This window comes from Pinus tabuliformis, chromosome 7, assembly GCF_031772625.1.
Source record: "Pinus tabuliformis cultivar Carrire ecotype Pingquan chromosome 7, CPIR1, whole genome shotgun sequence".
NCBI classification, from domain to species: domain Eukaryota; kingdom Viridiplantae; phylum Streptophyta; class Pinopsida; order Pinales; family Pinaceae; genus Pinus; species Pinus tabuliformis.
This window is the reverse complement of record NC_142293.1, coordinates 1379996650-1380018579: the sequence shown is the minus strand read 5'-3', so window position 1 is coordinate 1380018579 and position 21930 is coordinate 1379996650. Positions and strand designations below refer to the sequence as shown.

Below are 21930 nucleotides of genomic sequence, written 5' to 3'. Positions count from 1 at the left end.
AATTAAAATCTATGCATAATTTTGTAATGAAATTAATAAAGGACATTTGCAGGAACTCGTTATTACAGTTAACATGACACAGTTGGTTCTAGAAGATGGCCAAAAGGAGAACAATGATGAAGAAAAGCATACAAATGCAATGCTCATAAGGGATGATGAAGGCCTTATTCTAGAGGAAAGAGATGTAGAATTCGAGGAAGAAGCAAAGACTTAGAGGAATGGTTGGAAGATAACACAAATGTTCTTTATGACATGAAGACCATAAATTTAGCTCAAGGTAATATTAATGATTCATTTGAGAAATTGAATTTCTTAGAGGAGAAATTGGAAGATCAAAGGGTGCATATTTAATATGTAAAACTAAAGTTGGAAGAAGAGGAAATTGCATTTAAAGACAATAGTGAGAAGAAATGTGTGGAACATAATCAATAGATCATAAAGGAGATATTTAAATCAAAATGTAGTAAGAGTCTTATAACTCTTATATCACAGAAGGATATGCAACAAGTGGAAATGGATAGTAAGTTTCAGCTAAGGATAGAGTTAGACAATGAAATTTTGAGGTTATGGATATTGATGAGGAGGATGTCCAAGAAAAGGTACAACAAGATGAGTAGGATAATTAGCAACAATGTACAACGATCTGAGAGGCCTTTCATCAAGAAGGCAAATGAATAACTACAACACAAGGTTTGGGATCTTAGAGGATTCAAGAATTAATGACACATATTTGAGAGGTCATGATAATTTTCTATTTAGGAGTACGATGCAAGATCATTCTACTTTCTAAAGCTATCAAGCTTTTGAAGACAAAGTTCAAAGAGGGGTCCCGACATTTCAAGAAGAATTCATATTCTTCTATCTAATTATTATATTGAGTTGTATTATTCTAGGAAATCTAAATGAATGAGTCATGATTCTACAAGTTTTTAGGATAGGTAAGATTTTGTTGATAAGTTAAAAGCAAATTTGCCTTGTAAAGCATGAGAGACACTAGGGATAGATCGAGTGATTTTGGGATTTAGGAAAAATTGGTTTATAGAGTGATTTATGGGTGTAAAGCATGAGAGATAGTAGGGATAGATTGAGTGATTTTAGGATTTACGAAAATTTGATTTATACAGTGATTTACGGGTGATTTATGGAATGATTTTAGGATCTAGAAAAATCTGTGATCTTTCTAACTTCTATCTATTGTAAGCCTACAAGAAATAAAAAAGAGATTAAGTGTGAGGAAAAGAGGATGGCCAAATGAATGTGAAATTATGCCATAATTGCACAAAAGAAGATAAGTCTCTGAAAATAGATTGTATATATAGAGTTTTATTGAATAAAAGTTATTGAATGCGTCCTTATTCTTATATTTGTGTCTGTGTGTATATGTGAATGAAGAATTTCAACATCTGTGTGAAACCTGGAATTGGTTTAGTTTCAATATTTGTGTGCATTTGAAATTGATGTTAAATTCAAATACGCGAACTTGAAATTCGAGTTATGGCAGGGAATAATATTACCAATTAGCTGAAGGTAAATGGTGATAATATAATTGTGTTGAGACTCGAGATTTTATTGTAGGGTGAAAATGCCGAGCCAAACCATTGAAAATATTATGGTCAAATCTTAGGGTTTATTCAGATTATCATAATCAAACCTTGAAAATAAAACTATAGAAGTATTTACGCCCATGTCATGGTCAAATAAATAGTAAGGAATCACCGCTGGAAGGGCACTTCAATAAAATGCCTTTAAGATATGATCATTTTGTGAGGATTTGAAAATTCCATTGTTTGATTTTAGAAATGATGATCTCCCAAACCAAGTTTCTTTTTGTTACATTGAGGGTTGAAATAAAAGAAGTTGTGAGCAAAGTGCGAGTGGTGAAGGTCACCATTGAATGGAGCAAATCTATATAGAGCGACTTTCCAGCCATAACAAATGTATCAGTGTTTGAAGAAAGGCGTAGAGCTTTATATAATTGCACCAACCCTTGAACAGAGTGATGTCATAAGAAATGTTCTGGGGTGAGGCATTTTGAAGGACAATGTTGAAAAGTACAAGATCGTCTAGAAGATTACGAGAGATGTTCATGGTTGGGTAAGATAGATACGTTGAAATTTTGCAAGGACAATGACGAAAAGGTTATGGGCACCATCACTTGGTAGAGCATCACTTTGCAGGGAAAGTGGATTTTCCACCTTTTATATGGCTTTTGAAAATGACAACAATTTAAGTAGAGTTGTAGTAGTATTAATTATATTAAATAAACGGACATAAAACTCTGCAATGCGGCGTGGATCAAGAACCCATATAGAGTGTGCGTAATGATTGACCTTAAAGTGGTTGACTCGGCTTACGTAACTGACACGCCTCTCAGAGCCAAACAGGGGAGACTCATCTGTCATTGATCAGGAAGATATATCCAGTTTCACCATACAATTTAAAATCGACTGTGACAAAGTTCGGTATATGCATCTTCTCGTAATAGCAATATTCGGGAATAACAAACAATATTGGGTGCTTTCCATTTATTTTAAATGTGAATCTGTTTTACAACGATTTGAAATGGCGGGTATTCTTTGTTAGGGCGTCTCGTGTTTATTGCGGAGATGAAGCATTCATCTCCCATTACAATTTGGAGTTGGAGGTCTTCCTCCCTTATCAAGATACTGGATTCACAACTCTGCAATTTGTTCTAATTTCTCCTTTCTTACCCGTTAATACTCCGATGTTTCCCATTTTAATTATGGCAGCAGCGAAGCTCTTACTAAATGTAATTCCATTAGAGGCCAGGTTCGTTACGATACCCTTTGTTGATCCCGCAGAAGTAAGCTCCTGATCTATTTGCAGAATTCCGTGCTTTAATTGTAGTTGCTGGTAGTAGCTGTTGTCAAAAGCAAACGAAGTGTTTTGGTCCAGGAATACAGTGGGGTCCTGTGTTGACGACGAGGTCGGAGATGGGCAAATATTCTTCAAGGTCGCCACTAATTTTGGATGCATGGAAGGATCCGCCGCCCCGCTTCCTTGGAAACTGTACAGTCTGTCGCTGAAGAAACTGCAATGCGCCACCCCAACGGTATGCGCGCCTGAAATTGGAACCAGAACAAAAAGTCCACTTCACTCCATTGCTTTGTCAAGTAAACTAAACAAGCGGATTATGTTTATTAAATATGTAGTATAATTAATAATACGTACCCAACAGAATGACCATATCTTGGAGTGTGAGACCCTTATTTGCGAATGCTGCAGCTGCCTGCGAAACTTGGAAGCTAGGACCGGGTAAATTTACGTTGTTTATTGAAGATACCCTTCCATCTCATCTTCCCGTTGGTAGATTGTATTGAGGCCCTCCTGCCTGTCAATCATGTTAACAGTCTTTGTCAGTCAAGTAAAAAATGTCAGAATTGGTGAAGAATAGTCGCAGAAAGAGAGAAATAGTATATTATTTATTCAAATTGAAATTCGATAGGAATGATAAAAAATATTCTTCTCAACTATTTAACCTAAACCTAATTAAGTTACCAACTTAATTCTTCGTGGAATATACCAGGAATACGGCGTCTCTGGTTGCAAGTGCAGCTATATCAGCACAAGATACAACGCCAGGGCATGCACTTTCCAGCTTGGCTTTTGCTTCATCGATGATCTCAAATCCTCTCACAGTCTGGTTGGGGCCTGCTTCTTTCTCCGATACGTTATTGCCCACGGTATCTATCAGAATTGATCCATCGCAGCCCTTCAACATGACATATCAATTCCACGGATCAGCACAGCCATTGAATTTATACACCTTGAATTTAAATGAGAGTAGAGAACTATAAGCTTACCTTTACAAAACAGTCATGAAAATGCATGCGCAGGAGGGCAGCAGGAAGGGATTTGTCGGTAGCAAAGTGACTTGTGATTACTCCCCGCACGATTGATTCTGCTTGCGAACATTTGGCATTGTAGAATCCTATCTGCAGACTGTTTTGGGCCAATGTAAGTCGTAAAAATGGCAGAAGCAGGAGAGAATTCACGATTGTAAGTGCCATTATAATCAAATACTTCGACGTCATTGCAGCGCTGAAGAATATCTCCTCTATTTCTTACGACGAACACCAATGAAGAATATCTCCTCTATTTCTTATGACGAACACCAATAGTGAGAATGGTGAGCAACTTTCAGATGAAGACGCTCACTATTATATCAATTGGTGTATCAACCATGCAAAATATGACATGGGATTAGAGCATGAGCTGTATAGAATGTGGAAGCACACAAATATATAACAAGTCTACCATTGCCGTGTGGGTCCGCTGTCATTATTAATGGATCTGTGGGGCTGGAAACTTCTGTCATACGAAATCAGCGGTACGTATTTGTTCAGATTCTTAATATTGACGCAACATCAACGGTTCATTGTTTTTCATGAACTTTATATTATTTTTTGATACAGACATTGCATCGGACAATAAATTAATTATCGGTTTCCAACCGGCATGAATCTGCCAGCGATCAAAATTGGTTTGATATTTTATCGATTCTCTCTCTAATAGTTAGTATATTTTAATGTTATTAGTGAAAGCACAAAAGTCAATTGTCACGGGGATAGGTGTTTGCCATGATCCCAGAGGTGATATGTTCGCAGTTTCAACACAAGTTATGCTTGCCATTTGCCATGATCCCACGATTCCGAATTTAAAACCGTTTTCATTTTGACCAATTTTTAGGGCCATGTGCAACTTCTTCGTTTTGATTCATAAGATTATGATGAACATGAATTCCACAATATCGTCGAATCCACTGTTGAAAATTGATGCCTGTTCAAACTTATCATGTCTTCCGTCTGCACATCACAGTACGACACTCTAAAATATATATATATATATATATATATCCTTGCCACCTATGGGGTTGACCTAGAGTAGGATGCAAATTACAGCCTAGTAACACAATCTTTTATTGTCCTCCAAGCTTACAGCCTAGTAACACAATCTTTTATTGTCCTCCAAGCTTCTCTTCCGTCATGTTTTCATCTTTCTCGAACATCTATTTTTTAAAATATTTTGTAATGTTGGCCTTCCGCCTCATCTTTGGGCATTTCTATTCATCTTGTGCGCATTTGCCTACAAGTTTGTATGGCATGTTTTATTCGTCCATAGCTTTGTGGCAATTTATGAGATGAACGCTTTTTGTTAATATGAGACCAGACGACGAGGTTGATCAAAATTCATTTTACAAATATTGTTTGCATTAGTGTAACTCTAGGAAATTGGGATAGGCTAAAGGAGTCGGAGAAAAGGTGGTTGATCAGTATTTAGGATAGGTTAAAGGAGTTAGAGAGTAGAAGGATCAAATAGGCCGCCTTGTCTCCAGCAATTACTTTGACTTTATAAACTATTTCAATATCAAGTATATTGTTTTTCTGAGTCTATAAACTATTTCAATATAAAGTATTTTGACTTTTTATCTTATCTTTATAAACAATTATAAACTATGTTAATGAAAATCATATTATTGACTTTTTCATTTCCATTTTCGTGAGCTAGGATGGGGTTGGTGGTAGTGATACAATGCGATGGAATAATGAAAAATATATTGACATTCTCATTTTCATTCTCATGAGCTTGAGCTAGGAACATATTGACTTTTTCATTTCCATTTTCGTGAGCTAGGAAGGGGTTGGTGATATCAAGCTCATGAACATATTGACTTTTTCATTTCCATTTTCGTGAGCTAGGAAGGGGTTAGTGATAGTGATAGGATGGGGTTGGTGGTAGTGATACAATGCGATGGAATAATGAAAAATATATTGACATTCTCATTTTTATTCTCATGAGCTTGAGCAAGGAACATATTGACTTTTTCATTTCCATTTTCGTGAGCTAGGAAAGGGTTGGTGACAGTGATAGAATGGGATGGAATAATGAAAAATATATTGAAATTTTCATTTCCATTTTCATAAACTTGAGCTAGAGTTAGGGTGGGGATGAGCTATGTTGGGAATGGTGATAGTGATACAATGGGGTGGAAGAATGAAAAATATATTGGCATTTCTGTTTCCATTTTTATGAGTTTAATGAGGAAGGTGGGGATGGTGACGGTGATGGTGATGGAATGAGATAGAATAGATAATATGTTAAATGAATAATGTATTTTCTTATATACTTTAATAAGTTTTATGTATTTAGACAAAAAGAAATCTTTTATATTTGTTTTTGTCTAGTATATGATTTATAAGTTATTTTGATTGTTTGGTTTAATGTTTATATTCCCTTTCTAAACTTTTTAAGATGTAAAATATTAATTTAAAATATAGGTTGTTAGATTTTATTGCAATTTTGTACTAAATTACCAAAAATGGGATTTCAACGAGAAAGACCACTTAGATTTACAAATATAGAGATATGTCCTTATGCATCTAACACTTTTTTTCTTCAAGCACATTATTCTTGCAATGCACATGCTTGAATGTCATGTCATAGTGGTAAATCCATGACATGTCTTTTTCTCAATTTCATTTCTTCTCGATTGAGCCCAAAATCTAGCTCATATGATTTTAGTGGACTTGATTTAAATATCAATATACATTCATCTTAACCATGGATCTACCAAGTGCTAAGAGGGATCAAATCTCTATTAAGGTTCAAACCTATTTTAGATTGTAAAATTTTGAAAATGGTTGCACTTTGAAAGATTTGATCCCTTGGCACTGTTGGTTACTATGCATCTAGACTTAAATTGCATTTTTTAATGCATTAATGAACTCAATTCCTTGAAAATTTCCATTGGCATTTGGATTGGGTACACTCCAGAACTTAAATTTACAATTCCATCAAATATTTGTTAGATTTTAGATAAAATTGACACAAAATATTTATTTGAAAAGGGGACAAAGAGTAAAATACTCTCATTACTTGAAATGTTTTAACTATATTTCTTTTTTTTTATTGCTTTACATAATTTATACATAGTTTTTTCCGAACTGTATATAATATATACATAGTTGACATTAAAATATTTTAGTTAACATGAGCATTGAAATACTTTATTTGTGAATTATATTGTCCATGTTATTTTTCTTTTCTTTTTTATTAATAAGTTTTTAAATTCACGTTAATATATTTTATTTCGTAATTCAAATGGTTCAATTAATAAAAAAGATAACATCTTTGGTTACAAAATCTCAAAAGTCTACTAGCCTCAATCTGACCAGATTTACTATCTAATAGATATATCCCCACACATTATGTTAATTTCCTAAACAACCTTAGAATCCGGAACTTGACAAGAAGATAGTACCAGAAAGTAGACAAAATCAAAATAAAACCAAGATTTATTCAAATATCTGGACAAGCAACAAAAGCAAGATGGTCGGGCTCTGAGCCACTCAATGGTGGAGGGTTGTAGTCACATTGTACATGAGATTCCTTTTGTGTAATTCTGCCTTCAAGGAGGTCTAACTTATCTTGGATCCATGTTTGTCCCCTCTGAAAAACAACTAATCTATCATGCAACTAACAATAATTATCCTGAAGCCCGTTCATACCATTAATAATTTCATTATGGTTCTCATCAGAGTCCGTATTAAGCTACTCAAAGATCTAAGTAATGTAACATAAATGATGACGAATGGACTCAAGAGAAGGGGGTTGAGGTTCACCACTAGGTGGATAGGGAGAATGAGGATCCACTACCTCCCCAAGGTTGGGGTCTCCCAAATGTTGCCTACAATGTTGATCTTGGTCCCCCATCCCTCTCCTCACTTGACCACATTGCCACAACATGATGACCTTGGCTTCCAAGCACACTTGCAAAGGTGAATGTCAACTGCAATGACTCCCCGCCTACACGTAGCAGTAGAAAATCACACGAAGTTGCGACCACCTGAGGGAGAGTACTCCTAGTTGTACCACCTCCTAATGTAATTGGAATGCCCTATACCCACAGGAAAGGAAACACAAACACCTCCACATACCAATCTCATGAGTCCAACAAGACATATACACCAGCCGAGGTGATGTGCCCCTGGGTAGCCAACCTAGGCAAAACTGTTAAAAGAGGTTCTTTGCATCTCACTAGAAGTAACAATGCCAAAGTGACACATAACCCAACTTTGAAAATAGACTACCAAACAAGAAAGGTTCCTCATACCCCTCTAGGAGGACACTACGAACCAACACTTAACCCTAAGAAGCTGAAAAAGTTGGCTAGTGAAATAAGACGAAGCACAATTATCATTTCCAAAGAAGAATCAGGGTTTTATAGAGTGATTAATGCTCCTAGGAAGCTTGTTAATAGAAAATAACAATTCGAAGGAGAAATTAAAGGCCCATACCTTGCATCAAGCAAATAAAGCCACAGAGGCATCTCGATGATGAGCATATGAACTGATAGCAATATATTGCAAGCTAATTTATTGTCCCTTGCTGGTCAAACCCTCCTAAGGAATGTGAATTCTAGGGTCCCAAACACCCAACCACAAGCTCAGCTTGTCACCTTCTTGCACCAACCCATCTATCAGAATGTGTGTGCACTCTCTCAACAAGAAGTTGGTCTCAGGTTGTTTGCTCTGCAAATCAGAATTCTACACTATGCAGATAGACTTGCCACTCACTACAATGCATCCCATGCACTCTTCGGTACACCTCGAATCGTTGAAAGGGAACTACAAACCCTTCCTCTCCTAGATTGAACAAAGTCTGAATGTCAAACACCATTTTTAAATCACCCAAATTAATTCCCTATGCACATGCCTACATGGTGAGCGAGTGCCACACTACCCTCATTAAGTGATGACTAAAGCAATGGGGAGGTGAGCACCCACATTAATCCCAATGCACTTTATTTTCATCACCCCCATCAGGTAAATGTATGTTGATATTACTTAACCCTGTATATTGAGATATTTTACTTATGATTTATATTGAATTTTTTTGTTCATAATATTTTTTTAATTCCATATATTACTTTCATATTAAGAATTAAATGAATTACAAATATTTAAATTTGGAAGAAATTGTTTGTTTGTTTGTTTTTTTTTTTTTTTTTTTTACTTTCAATTATTCATTTTCCTTGAACATTGAAATATTCTATTATAATTAATAGACACACACACACAAAGTATTCAAATAAATTAGTTTTCATAGATATTTAAATAGTTTATTTAAGTACTATATTGAAATAATTTTAGAAATTATACAAATTATACAACTTCCTTACACTCAAAACTAAAAATGTAAGATTTTTTTTATTATTTATAATTATTTTATCTCTCTCTATAAAGTTGATAATACCTTTAATTAAAACTAATCAAATATGTATACTCATTTTTTCCTTTTAGTATGGGTGACATAGTGATGCAAGGGCATCTTCTTTGTCATTTCTAAGTCTACTTTTGAAAAAATATAGATTTTCTAGAAAATCTTGGAATCATGTAAAGAATAAAAAAGTCATCCCTCTAGAAAATCCTAAAAATATTTGTAGTCAAGAAATTTCTAAATTGGAGAAACTTAATCTCAAATTCCTCAAGATGTCTCTCATGAATTCCATAGTCTTCTTCTCCAAATATAAATAGGGAAGTGTTAGAGCCTAGATTTGCCTCAGGCTGAAAAGACAAGGTTCTAGGTCCACATCAAACCACGCTCAGCCTCGTAGCTAGCCCTATGAGGACAGGAGAGGGCTCTCTTCGGGTCAATCTCAACGAAAGATAATCGAAGGGGCTTGAGATGACTGATTTAACAACTAATCTTAGGCTAGGTATGAAGTGCAAGGATTTGTTTTGAGTTTTTGAGGGTTTTGTGTTGGAAAAAGGGAAAGGCAAATTTGAGTGCGGGGATGAGGCCAAATTTTTGCAGAGTTCTAGTACGGGCAAGATAGGCAGTATTTTTGATGCTTTGGATTGAATGAATGGATGGATCAGACTGGTGAGGAGCTAAGGAGGGCAAGAGGGTCTCAAGGGTCCTCCTCAAACAAATGAAAACATGTAGAATTAAACAAAATTTCAAGGCAGAGCATAACAGTCCAATGAATTCTACCTTAATCACTCATTTTTTTAATTCCATAAGAAAAGAGAAGGGAAAATGATACACATAAACATCAGTGAACTTACAAATAAATAGAGAAAAACACCATCAAAACATAGAGCCACATGGATCCCAACAAGTGCTGCAAAACCCTGGTCTTTTCTTTGCCAAAATTGCAGAAATGAAATGTACAATAGAGTGCCAAGCAATCCCAAGTATCCAACCCTAAAAATGATTTAGAAAATACATAATATAAACAAGCCAAACTCCTTCCCATGCCTCTAGGGGTCGAGCTCATCATTCTAGGAGCTGTTTCAACCATATCTAAACAAGGAACTGAAAAATAGGCAATGAAACAACTTGCCCCCACATGAAAGGAAACTGATTCATTCAGTTGTTTTTCACTTTTTAGTGAATGAATCTTCTAGAACAAGTAAAAATCTGCCAATATTACATCATGGTTATCAAATTACATCATGAAAGATCAAGAGTAACATCAAAAAGCAAAACTGGTCAAAACTGGGCAAATTTCTAAGTTGTATAGTGAAAAATAGGCAAAAATCCTTTATGCACCGCGCCTGATTCTTTATGCGTCGAGCCACTTTGGAGCTAAGTTTGAGGCACTTCCAGAAGTCCAAATTGAGCCCAAGATAGCTCGTTGGAAAGTCCTACCTGTCTACTTTCCAAACCAAGTGGAATTTCTGGATTTGGTGTCCATTTTCCCCTCCAAATGTCCAATCGCCCAAGACTTCTTCCTGTGTGTCAAAATAGGGGCAGTGAGGTCATTTTTTGAGTGTTTTTTGACCTCTTGAGGACTCAAAACCTACCGAAATTTCTTGGCCATGCACCAGAAACCATAATTTATCATGAAAAATTAAAAAATGTAAAGTTTTTTGGATTTGGAGCCCTCTAGCAAAAGCAAGCGCCATGTGGCGCGGCGCATAGGGAGGCAAAACCTGTTTTTTAGTGCAAAAAATTTCAAAATGCCAAAATTGCTCCAAATTTCTTGAAATTTGGGTTGGACCTTCTCTATCAAGTTTCATGCTGGGATAAAGAGGCTTCGTCCAATATCCAAATACGATCATGCTCCTTTTGCCTCTTTTTCTTCCTTATTGCCTTCTTTAATTTTGCCTTTAGATTCCTTATTCGAGCCTTGCAAACTTTGTTCCGTGCCATGTAGTGAAAAGCCATGTGTCTCAGCAACGCTTTGTCCCTGTCAGCATTGTCCAACAGTCCCTCTAAGTGGATGTTGACTCTTTCGAGCCAAGACTCCCGATCATCATTAATCTCTTGCTCCAATGAAGAGAGTTCAATCCTCCTCCTTTGGGAAGCTTGACGATTCTCCCTGATGTTTTGTAATTCCATAATCACCTACTAATCTTCAAGCTGCTTATTCCTTTGCTCAAAGTATTTTATATTCCACTTAGCCCTCTCTAAGTTGAGGGACAAGGCTTTGATCTCTGTCTGCTGCTCCTGGATGATATCTCTAACATTGGCACTTTGCGATCCCATGTCTGTATCGTCATCCTGAATGAGAACGAAGTCGATCTCTCATTCACCTGAAGGCCCCTCATCCTGCATTGGCCTCTTGCCTCGATCCTGAACCTACTGTGTTGATGGAGGAAGCAAGGCCCCTTCCACCCCGAGTGGAGATAACACTCGCTTCGCTGCTGCAAACAAATGTCTAGTGCCCCTCTGATATGTGATGAATACCGGCACACTAACGGTCTCATGGTGCTCATACTGATGAGAAGGTCCACCTGTCTCACACTTAACCTCTGATTGTCCCTGTGAAGCTTTGAAATGTAGGTTTTAACCCCATACAAAAATTACCTGCATACGAATTCTAAATCACAGAAAAATAAACAATGCGAGAGCATAACACATAAAACACATATACACAGAGATTTTCCCCTGGATTCCAAAACTAGGACTACCAGCTTGATTTTTCATTATATTCCTTTCAATGTTACAATACATATTTATACATGCTGAAGCATCCAATACCATGAACTGAAAACCATCGCATCCAAAAGCATGGACTGAAAACCATAGGTAGGTTCGCCCAACCTAATATAGGGTCCAAATTTTTTTTTCTCGGGGCGCTGCCCTGAACCCCGTAGATGGGGGCTACCCACCCCCCTCAAACCCCCCAGATAGGGGGGAATGCCACCCCCCTGTGACCCCCGTTGCGCAACGAAGGGGGGGCTCCGCCCCCCCTCTAACCCCCCGGTTCACTATGTAGGTTAGTCATGGAAAGAATATAACACAACCCACCAATCTCCCACTTGTTGTTTTCTTTTCACAGGGGGCCACAAGAGAGCTTAGTAATTTTTCTAGCCCTGAAATGCCCATTGTTTCTCTACACCAAGAGAACTTCTTAGAGCTCACAAATTTTGTCAATGCATCTGTAGTATTCTTCAAAGTGTCCACCTTTACCAGCAACACCTTTTTGTCTTCTATCATATCCCCCACAAAGTGATACTGAACATCAATGTGCTTTGTCTTTGAATGATAAGCAGGGTTCTTTGCCAAGAAAATTGCACTTTGGCTGTCACAGTCTATCTTTATATCTCCCTGTACCAACCCCATATTTGAACACAATCTCTGCAACCATATTGCTTCCTTGCTTGCATGAGTGGCTGCCATGTATTCTGCCTCTGTAGTTGATAGTGCCACTACAGATTGTTTCTTACTCATCCAACTGACTGCACCTCCAAATAGGTTAAACACATATCCACTTGTAGATCTTCTATGATCTAGATCTCTAGCCCAGTCTGCATCAACAATGACATGAATGTCCAACACTCTGTCCAATCCTGGTCTTCCTTGGTAGCACAAACCATAATCACTAGTGCCACGCAAATACCTGAAAACCCGCTTCCCTGTTGTCCAGTGATCCTTCCCTGGTTTTGACATAAACCTGCTCAATACTCCCACTGCATGTGCAATGTCTGGTCTAGTACATACCATTGCATACATCAGGCTATTGAATGCACTCGCATATGGAACACGGGACATGTCCTCTTCCTCTTCTTGTGTCTTGGGACACTTTTCAACAGATAACCTCACACCTACAGGAATAGGAACCTTCACCGATTTACTATCCTGCATATTAAATCTCTACAGTATTGTCTCGACATACTTCCTCTGGTTTAACCAGAGCTTCCTCTTTGCCCAATCACTTTTAATTTCCATGCCCAAAATATAGTTTGCAGCACCAAGATCTTTCATGTCGAATTTGGAGGACAATTGGGTCTTCAAGTCCTGGATAATTTCTTTGTCATTTCCAACTAGCAACATATCATCCACATACAAGACCAGATAAATAACACGATCACCAATTAATTTAAAATACACACAGTGATCTGCTTTGCTTCTGGTGAAGCCAAGTCCCCGTATAAATGTATCAAATTTCTGATACCACATCCTTGGTGACTGTTTTAACCCATACAGAGACTTCTTTAACTTGCATACCAATTCTTTCTTACCCTTCACCGCAAAGCCTTTAGGTTGCTTCATGTAGATTTCCTCTTCCAAATCCCCGTGAAGAAATGCTATCTTCACATCCATCTATTCTACCTCAAAATCAAAAGTAGCAGTAATAGATAAATGTAACCTAATAGAAGTTACCTTAGCAACAGGAGAAAAAATATCACCAAAATCGATTCCCGGTACCTGGGAATAACCTTTTGCTACCAACCGAGCTTTGTATTTCTCCACCTTCCCTTCTTCATTTGTCTTCCTTTTGAACACCCATTTGCTGCCAATGGGTTTCCTTCCAGTTGGCAACTCCACCACATCCCAAGCCTCATTTTTGTGCAAAGATGCCGTTTCATCAACCATTGCCTCTTTCCAGAGTTTTCCATCCTCTGAATCTACTGCTTCCTTCACAGTTCTGGGATCATCATCAGTAACAGACAAAGCAAAATTTGAACAAAAAGCAGAAGGAATATACCTTTTTGGCTGCCTTCTTTCTCGAACTGATCTTCTCACAGCTGGAGTTTGTGGCTCTTCATATTCTAATTCCTCCTCTACTGCAGAGTCTGATTCTTCCTCCTTTAGCTCAAACTCTATCTTCTCATGTTCCTTTCGGGTGACTTCATGTTTAATAACATCTTTTACCTCTCTGAACACCACATCTCAGTTGTACACAACCTTCCGTGTGACTGGGTTCCAAAGCTTATAACCCTTTAAACCATCCTTATACCCAATAAAGATGCACTTTTCAGATTTACTATCCAACTTAGTTCGTTTCTCCTTTGGAACATGTACATATGCATCACATCCAAATACCCTCAGATGTGAAAGAGAGGGTTTCTTACCAGTCCATACTTCTTGTGGAGTCTTATCCTCCAACGCTGATGAAGGTGACTTGTTGACCAAGTAACATGTAGTGTCCACCTCCTCTACCCAGAATTCCTGTCCTAACCCAGCACCATTGAGCATGCTTCTTGCCCTTTCCATCAACGTCGTGTTCATTCTTTCTGTGACTCCATTTTGCTGGGGTGTATATGGAGTAGTCTTCTGCCATGCTATACCACACTTCTTACAGAATTCTTCAAATTCCTTGCTGCAAAACTCTCCACCATTATCTGTCCTCAACACCTTTATCTTCTTCTCTGTCTGATTTTCCACCAGAGCCTTAAATTCTTTAAACCTGTCAAAGACTTCAGATTTCTTCTTAAGGAAATATATCCATGTATTCCTTGAGAAGTCATCTATAAATGATACATAGTACATAGACTTACCCAGTGATGGAACTTTCACAGGTACAAACACATCACTGTGCACAAGCTCTAATATCTGTTTTGCCCTCTTAGCACCAGAGGGGAAACTCACCCGATTCTGCTTCCCATATACACAATTTTCATAGAAATCAAAATCCAGAGAGCTATTGCTCATACCTTCTACCATACCTTTACCATGAAGTATTCGAAGGCCCTTCTCTCCAATATGTCCAGGCCTTTGATGCCACAGCATGGTCTTTTCTCTAGAGACCACTAGATTTTCAGCTCCACGTTCAGGAACCACAAAACTGTTGCACCCATCAACAACAGTGCTACCTTGCAGCTTGTACAGAGTTCCAGTACGAACTCCCCGCATCAATACCAGTGCTCCCCGAACCATCTTGCAGGTATCCTTCTCAAACACTGTTTTTACACCTGTATCATCCAACTTTCTTACAAAAATCAGATTTCTGGCCAATGCAGGAATATGCAAAACACCTCGAAGTATTCTAACCCTTCCACCTTGCAACTTCAACTTTACTTTTCCGCGACCAATGATTCTAGCCTTCCTATCATCTCCTAAGAAGACATCACCACCATCGTATTTCTCATACTCGCAGAACCACTCTCTATGGGGAGTGAAGTGAAAGGATGCACCTGAGTCAATCAACCATGCCTCATGATCTACATGTGTACTTGAAGAAGCCAAGTACACATCCCCACCTTCATCTGAGGTGGTTTTCGCCTCTGCAGAAGGAGCATCATCAGATCCCTTTCCTTTATCAGGAGCTTTAGATTTACAGTCCCTTTTGAAGTGCCCTTCCTTTCTGCATTTCCAGCACACCACCTTTACAGGTTTTCCTGGAGATTTAGATCTCCCTCTAGATTTAGATCTCCCACTCGATGACTTATTTTTGTTTCTATTCTGGGGCCGTCCTCATACAGACAAGGCATCGCCATTCTGGCTCTCCATATTTTTCCGTCTCATCTCCTCCGTCAGCGAGGCTAAGACTATTTCATCAAACTGCAAAGCAATTGCATTGCTACCTATTGCAATAACCAGACTATCCCACGAATCTGGTAGAGAACACAACAAACTAATGCACTTATCTTCATCTGAAATTTTAATATGAACAGACGCTAACTGACTTACCACAGTATTAAATGCAGTCAGATGCTCTGTCACCGAGTCTCCATCTTTCATCCTCAGGTTATACAGCTTTTTCTGCAGGAACAGTTTATTCACCAGAAACTTAGATTGGTACAAAGTCCCTAACTTGTCCCACAAAGCCTTCATCGTAGCTTCCCCTGATACATTTAGTAATACTGAATCTGAGACACACAATCATATTGTGCTCTTTGCCTTCTGATCCAACTTCTTCCATTCTTCATCGGTCACTCTCGTTGGTTTAGTACCTGGATCTACCGCGATCCACTGATCTTTATCCACCAACAGATCCTCCATCTTGAGTTTCCACAACTCAAAACTCTGACCATTGAACTTATCGATCTCTATCTTTCCACTGCTCGCCATCTTCTTTCACCACCAGAATCGATCTTGCAGATCTCCCACTGAACAGGGTCTACCACAGGCCTGAGCGAAACCCCTCAGCAACAAAGGCATCCCTTGAAGCCAAAACTGCTCTGATACCAAATGTAGGTTTTAACCCCGTACAAAAATTACCTGCATACGAATTCTAAATCACAGAAAAATAAACAATGCGAGAGCATAACACATAAAACACATATACACAGAGATTTTTCCCTGGATCCCAAAACCGGGACTACCAGCTTGATTTTTCATTATATTCTTTTCAATGTTACAATACATATTTATACATGCCGAAGCATCCAATACCGTGGACCAAAAACCATAGGTAGGTTCGCCCAACCTAATATAGGGTCCAAATTTTTTTTTCTCAGGGCACTGCCCCGAACCCCGTAGAGGGGGGCTACCCGCCCCCCTCAAACCCCCCAGACAGGGGGGGCTACTGCTCCCCCTATGACCCCCCCGCTGCGCAATCGACGCAACGAAGGGGGCTACGTAGGTTAGTCATGGAAAGAATATAACACAACCCAACATGAAAAACTCATGTGAGATGAAGTCATCCCAAGTGATGGCCTGCAATCCAAGCTGATGAACCACCAAAATCTTGATGAGAGCAAAATGATAAACATTGTTAAGTTGCTGCTGAGGGGTTTTGTGCTGCGCAAGGGTGGTCATCCTCTCTATGTTCCAGCATATGAAATAAGGAATGTTCATCATCCGTACCCAGGTGAAATGCATGAGAAACATTATGTGATAAGCATATAAACGAGAGAACCATCCTTCACAGTTGAAATACTTCATGATTAATTTCATTAGTGGAGCATATTCATCTTTAAGATATCTGAATGGAAACACACTCTTAAGCTGCCTCAAGAAACCGGTTTTAATATATGGCTCATAATGATGCGGTCAATCTTCTTCCTCTTGTTCCATGGTTCTCAAATGTTATTTAGAACTGGATCAGTTTTTATTGTATGAAGGGCTTTGTTCTCATAAACAACTTGTTACGTGGTCAATTTTCACGGAGGAAATGATAGCACGTTATGAGGATACAAAGAGAAACACCTTCTTTAGAGCAAAACCACAACAATTGGAAAGAGTAAAAGGGCTTTTTGACATATTGGAAAGAAACACTATGGAAACCAGGAAGCATACCCCTCACAACTATAAAGATGGAAGTGTTTTTTCTCCTATCCTTCCACAACCTACAAGGGTTACACCACAACAATTGGAAGAAAAAAGAGAAAAAGGGCTTTGTTACAATTGTGATAGCAAATGCACTAAAGGTCATAGGTGTGCTAAGAAGAAATTATTTTACATAGAATATGAAGAGGAGGAAGAAAAGGATCAAGAAACATCAAAAGAAGAAGATATACGCCAAGACCCCACCCCAGGGAAAGAAGAAATGAATTAGACCATATCTTGTAAAGCATTGGCAAGAATTACCATTCCTCAAACTTTCAAGATAGAAGGACATATCAAGAAGAAAAAGGTGCAAGAAGTGAAAGATCACATCGAGAAAGAAGAAATGAATCCAACCATATCTTGTAATTCATTGGTTGAAATACCACTCCTAAAACTATCAAGATAGAAGGACATATCAAGAAGAAAAATGTTCAAGAAGTGAAAGATCACATCGAGCATCAAGAAATGAATCTGACCATATCTTGTAAAGGATTGGAAGAAATTACCACTCCTCAAAATCTAGAGATAGAAGGACATATCAAGAAGAAAAAGGTTCAAGTAGTGAAAGATCACATCGAGCATCAACAACAAGTTCTCCAAATTTTAAAGGATAACGCCACTTCAGTGCAAAATCAAACGAAACAACAGGTAGATCAACATCGTAGTGAAAATTGTTTTGATGTAGGTGATTGGGTCTTTTTACTGCTACATCTCAAGAAAGCTATTTATGACAAGGAAATGTTGGCAATATTACATGCACTTAAAAAATATCGACCTTACCGAATGGGAAGACTCTTCAAGGATGAGGATGTGGAAGCATTTTTTTGTGCTATTTCTATTATCCAACCAAATTGGATAAACGAAGCAAGGGATGAATGGAAGAAGGACGAAGAAATATGGCCACTTATTCAAAAGTTGCAAAAGATCCCAATTCAAACAATATTGCCAGAAATTGAAGAGGAAGGAAAAATCATATTGGAACCTGGAGCAGTCACAGAAATAAGAACCAGAAATCTACGAAATCGATCAATTTCAGACTATCTTATCAAGTGGAAGAACTTACCCACTGAAGATTCCACATGGGAGGACAAGAATTTTATACAGAAGCATCAAGAACTACTCAAGCGTTGAGGACAACGCTTTTTGAAGGAGAGGGGAATGTTAGGCCCCTATACTACTAGTGTAACCCCTTATTTTTATTCATACAACCCACTTATTATATTGATGTACCCATGTAGTGCCCATATTGTTATTATTGTGCCCCATATAAGCCCACTATTGTTATTATTGTGCCCTTACATTATTATTGTTATGTCGGCTCTGATTATGTTATGACCCCTTAGACTCATATATATAGAAAGGAGGTCTTTTCATTTGTATCATCCAAGAATTGTTCATTTATGTAATGTAAAGGAGGTTTCCCCCTCGAAGAGGATGAATTCTAAAGCGTTGATCTATATTTTCTATCTTTTCTTGAGCTGGTTTCATAACAAAAATTGTGTTGGACTGCTCTTTAGTAATGTGCCTAACCTCTGCCACCAAGGGGAAAATAGAACAAGGGACTGTTAGGAGGGAGGAAAATAGTGAGGGATTAGGGGTTATTGGGATAGATTTGGTTAGGAAAATATGGGAGGGTTTTGGATTTATGTATAGGAATAGGGTTTAGGGTTTTACATTTAGAAATTTGGGAAAGGGAATTTGGGATAGGGGTTTAGTGATTCTAGGGGGTAGGGAACAATGAAATCAGGGGAAAATGGAATAAGGGAGAAAAGGAAATGATGGGAAGAGAATAGACTTGGAAGAAAATAGTTGTCAAACCCTAGGCAACAGCTTTTATTTGAGGAATTTAAGATGATAGGGTTTGATCATTTGTTTAGACACTCAACACATCAACCATCATAGCATAACTACCAGACTTTGATGAACAAGAGAATTGGAGCTCAACCTACTTAAAACAAAGGAAATTTGTACGTTTTTGGCATTTGGAGGCTGTTCTGGAACTTTTCGGGCCGCTCAGATGTATGCGTCGCGTAGCTCTCCCAATGCACCGCACCTTCCCAACGCGCTGAGCCCATGTTATTTTGCACTGAATGGTCGCGTCCAGTGCGCCGCGCGCACTCTAAACACGGTTTTGGCTTGGAAAATTACAGTTTCGCCCTCTCACCACTAAACTTCGACCTTCTTTGATCTCTTGGATGCAAATGGACTTTTAAAACTTGGAGACATGCTTTATACATTGGCTTTTCAAATTAATTTTGCCAAAAACCCATTTTTGTAATGTTTTGCAAATAACTTTTATTTCAACCTGTGTTTTGTGCTTTTTCACTGCTTTTTCACTTTGTAATGAGAGAAATGACTTGAGCTTGGCTTGTCTTTGCAGGTGTTGGAGCTTCTTAGGCTAAGGGAAGGAACCAGGGTGCAGGTGAAGGAATTTACAATGAAGAGAACAAAATTTACATGATTTTGTACAAATAAAGCTAAATACTTTGTTTTTTCCTCAAAAAACACATTTCGAACACTTTTTTTTAACAAAATTTATTAGCGATAGAACATCCTCATGGCCTGTTGGTGATTATTGTACACTTTGAAGCATTTATCGACAAAAACCTAATGAAATCCTAGACCTTCTTGACACTAAAACCCTAAAGACAACTTTTGCAACTTTGATGAAAAGACTGTATATGTTTTTTAAATGAAGAGCCAGCAGGTAGATAACATGAGAGGAATGAGTGACAAGGCCCTTGCGTCAAATTATGGCATGCTCCTAGTGGAATGCAGATGATCGAGCTGAATGAGACACCTAAAAACGAAATGGAATAAGAGAAATGATCTCTGATGGAGGGATGACTAGACCGACTCTAACATTGGCTCCAATGGGGATGGTAGCTCGAAGGAGGTGCCAAGAACCGCAGAGCTTTGGGAGAGCAGACCAGTGCCTTATCCATTGGGCAATGGAGTCAATAACTTCAAAACACCCAAAAACCAATAACTTTGACTCAAGACTCATACTTGAACTGACTAATGCAAAACTGAAACAAGACTCTCAAAAGCTGAAACTGGACACTCAACTGAAACTATCTTTAAACTGACTGAAACAAAAAATGACTCAAGACTGACTTAACTGAAACAAGTACTTACAAAGCTTTCAAAGGGCAGCAGTCCATCGAGATTTGAGGGCCTCAAATCATGACGACGACTACCTGCTTACTGATGAAATATGTACAATCATGTGAAGTGGGCCTTCCAATGTAACCAATCCAACAAATGGTTACTCAATGAAATTCTGCTCTCTCTTTCCTCGAGCAGGCAGAACGATGTACATGTAGGCAACTCACAATAACAATTGAAACCAAGGCTTATGCTAACAAACCAGCCAACATTCATCTTCTCTGGTGCTTGCAATAGAATGCCAAAAGGATCTTGAAAATCCTGAAGCACTAGCTTGTCTTGAGATTCAACAACAAAAGTACAAGTACTCCCTTCATTCTCATATGAAAGAGCAACTGGTTGCTAAGTGATAGAAAGGCACAGAGAGGTATAATTTTCTACCATCTGAGTGTTAGCTGTAAATTCCATGACCGTGAGAAATTCTGGCATATTGTCTCTCTCAAGTTCATATTCCTCAACTTCACGGCCTAGGTCATTCTTAAACAGAGCCATTCTTAAATAGAAAACAATCTTCAAGATCATCAAACATGACAGCCTTATCATCTTCATGAAAGAAAATATATCTGTTTGCTGATCAATAAAGCTAATTTCAAGACTATCAATATTTTCAAAAGTGGAAGAAATTTCACCAATACTTTCTTGACCATGTGCACACTACAAACCTGCATTAGCTTTGGCTGTAACCTGACCTTTCAAGAGTCGTTCTATCTCATCTTTAGACGGAGGAGATAATACTTTCTGTTTTGTTTTGCTCAAGTGATTTTTGTCTTCTTAAAATAACATTTTAAAACATGAAAAATCTGAATGACAGTCTTGATCTTCTGAAATTTGGAAACATTGTTGATCATCTTCATATGACATGGCAATCAAATTATCCAAATTATCATTTACCACCAAATTATTAAAAGAAGATTTTTCACTTAATTGAATAAAGGTTTCATCTTGTTTTTCATCAAATGACTAGATTACCTCCTCATGAAGGCTTTGTTCAACAACTCTGTCTTCTTCATACCAGATGATCTCAACAGCAGATCTCTCCTTCATGGAATTCAACACAAGGTAGTCTACATCATCACGATCTGAAATAGCCGACTTGACTTTATCACATTCTGAAATCGAAACTTGACTTTCCTTCATACTGTTTTCTTCATCTATGGACAGATCTGAAATAAAACCTTCTCTTTCATAATTTTCCACTGTACTTAGATCTTGATCCTGCTACAAATTTTCCTGCGCATCTTGATAAGTATCCTCTTTATGCTGCTGAAATGGATTTTCATACAGGGCTTCCAT

The 21930-nt window shown here is 38.0% G+C and overlaps 1 pseudogene; it reads right to left on the bottom strand.

Annotated features, from left to right (window-relative positions):
- Positions 1-2658: 2658 nt before the first annotated feature.
- LOC149252778 (peroxidase 57-like) lies at positions 2659-4031 on the bottom strand (annotated as a pseudogene).
- Between the last annotated feature and the right edge of the window lie 17899 nt (positions 4032-21930).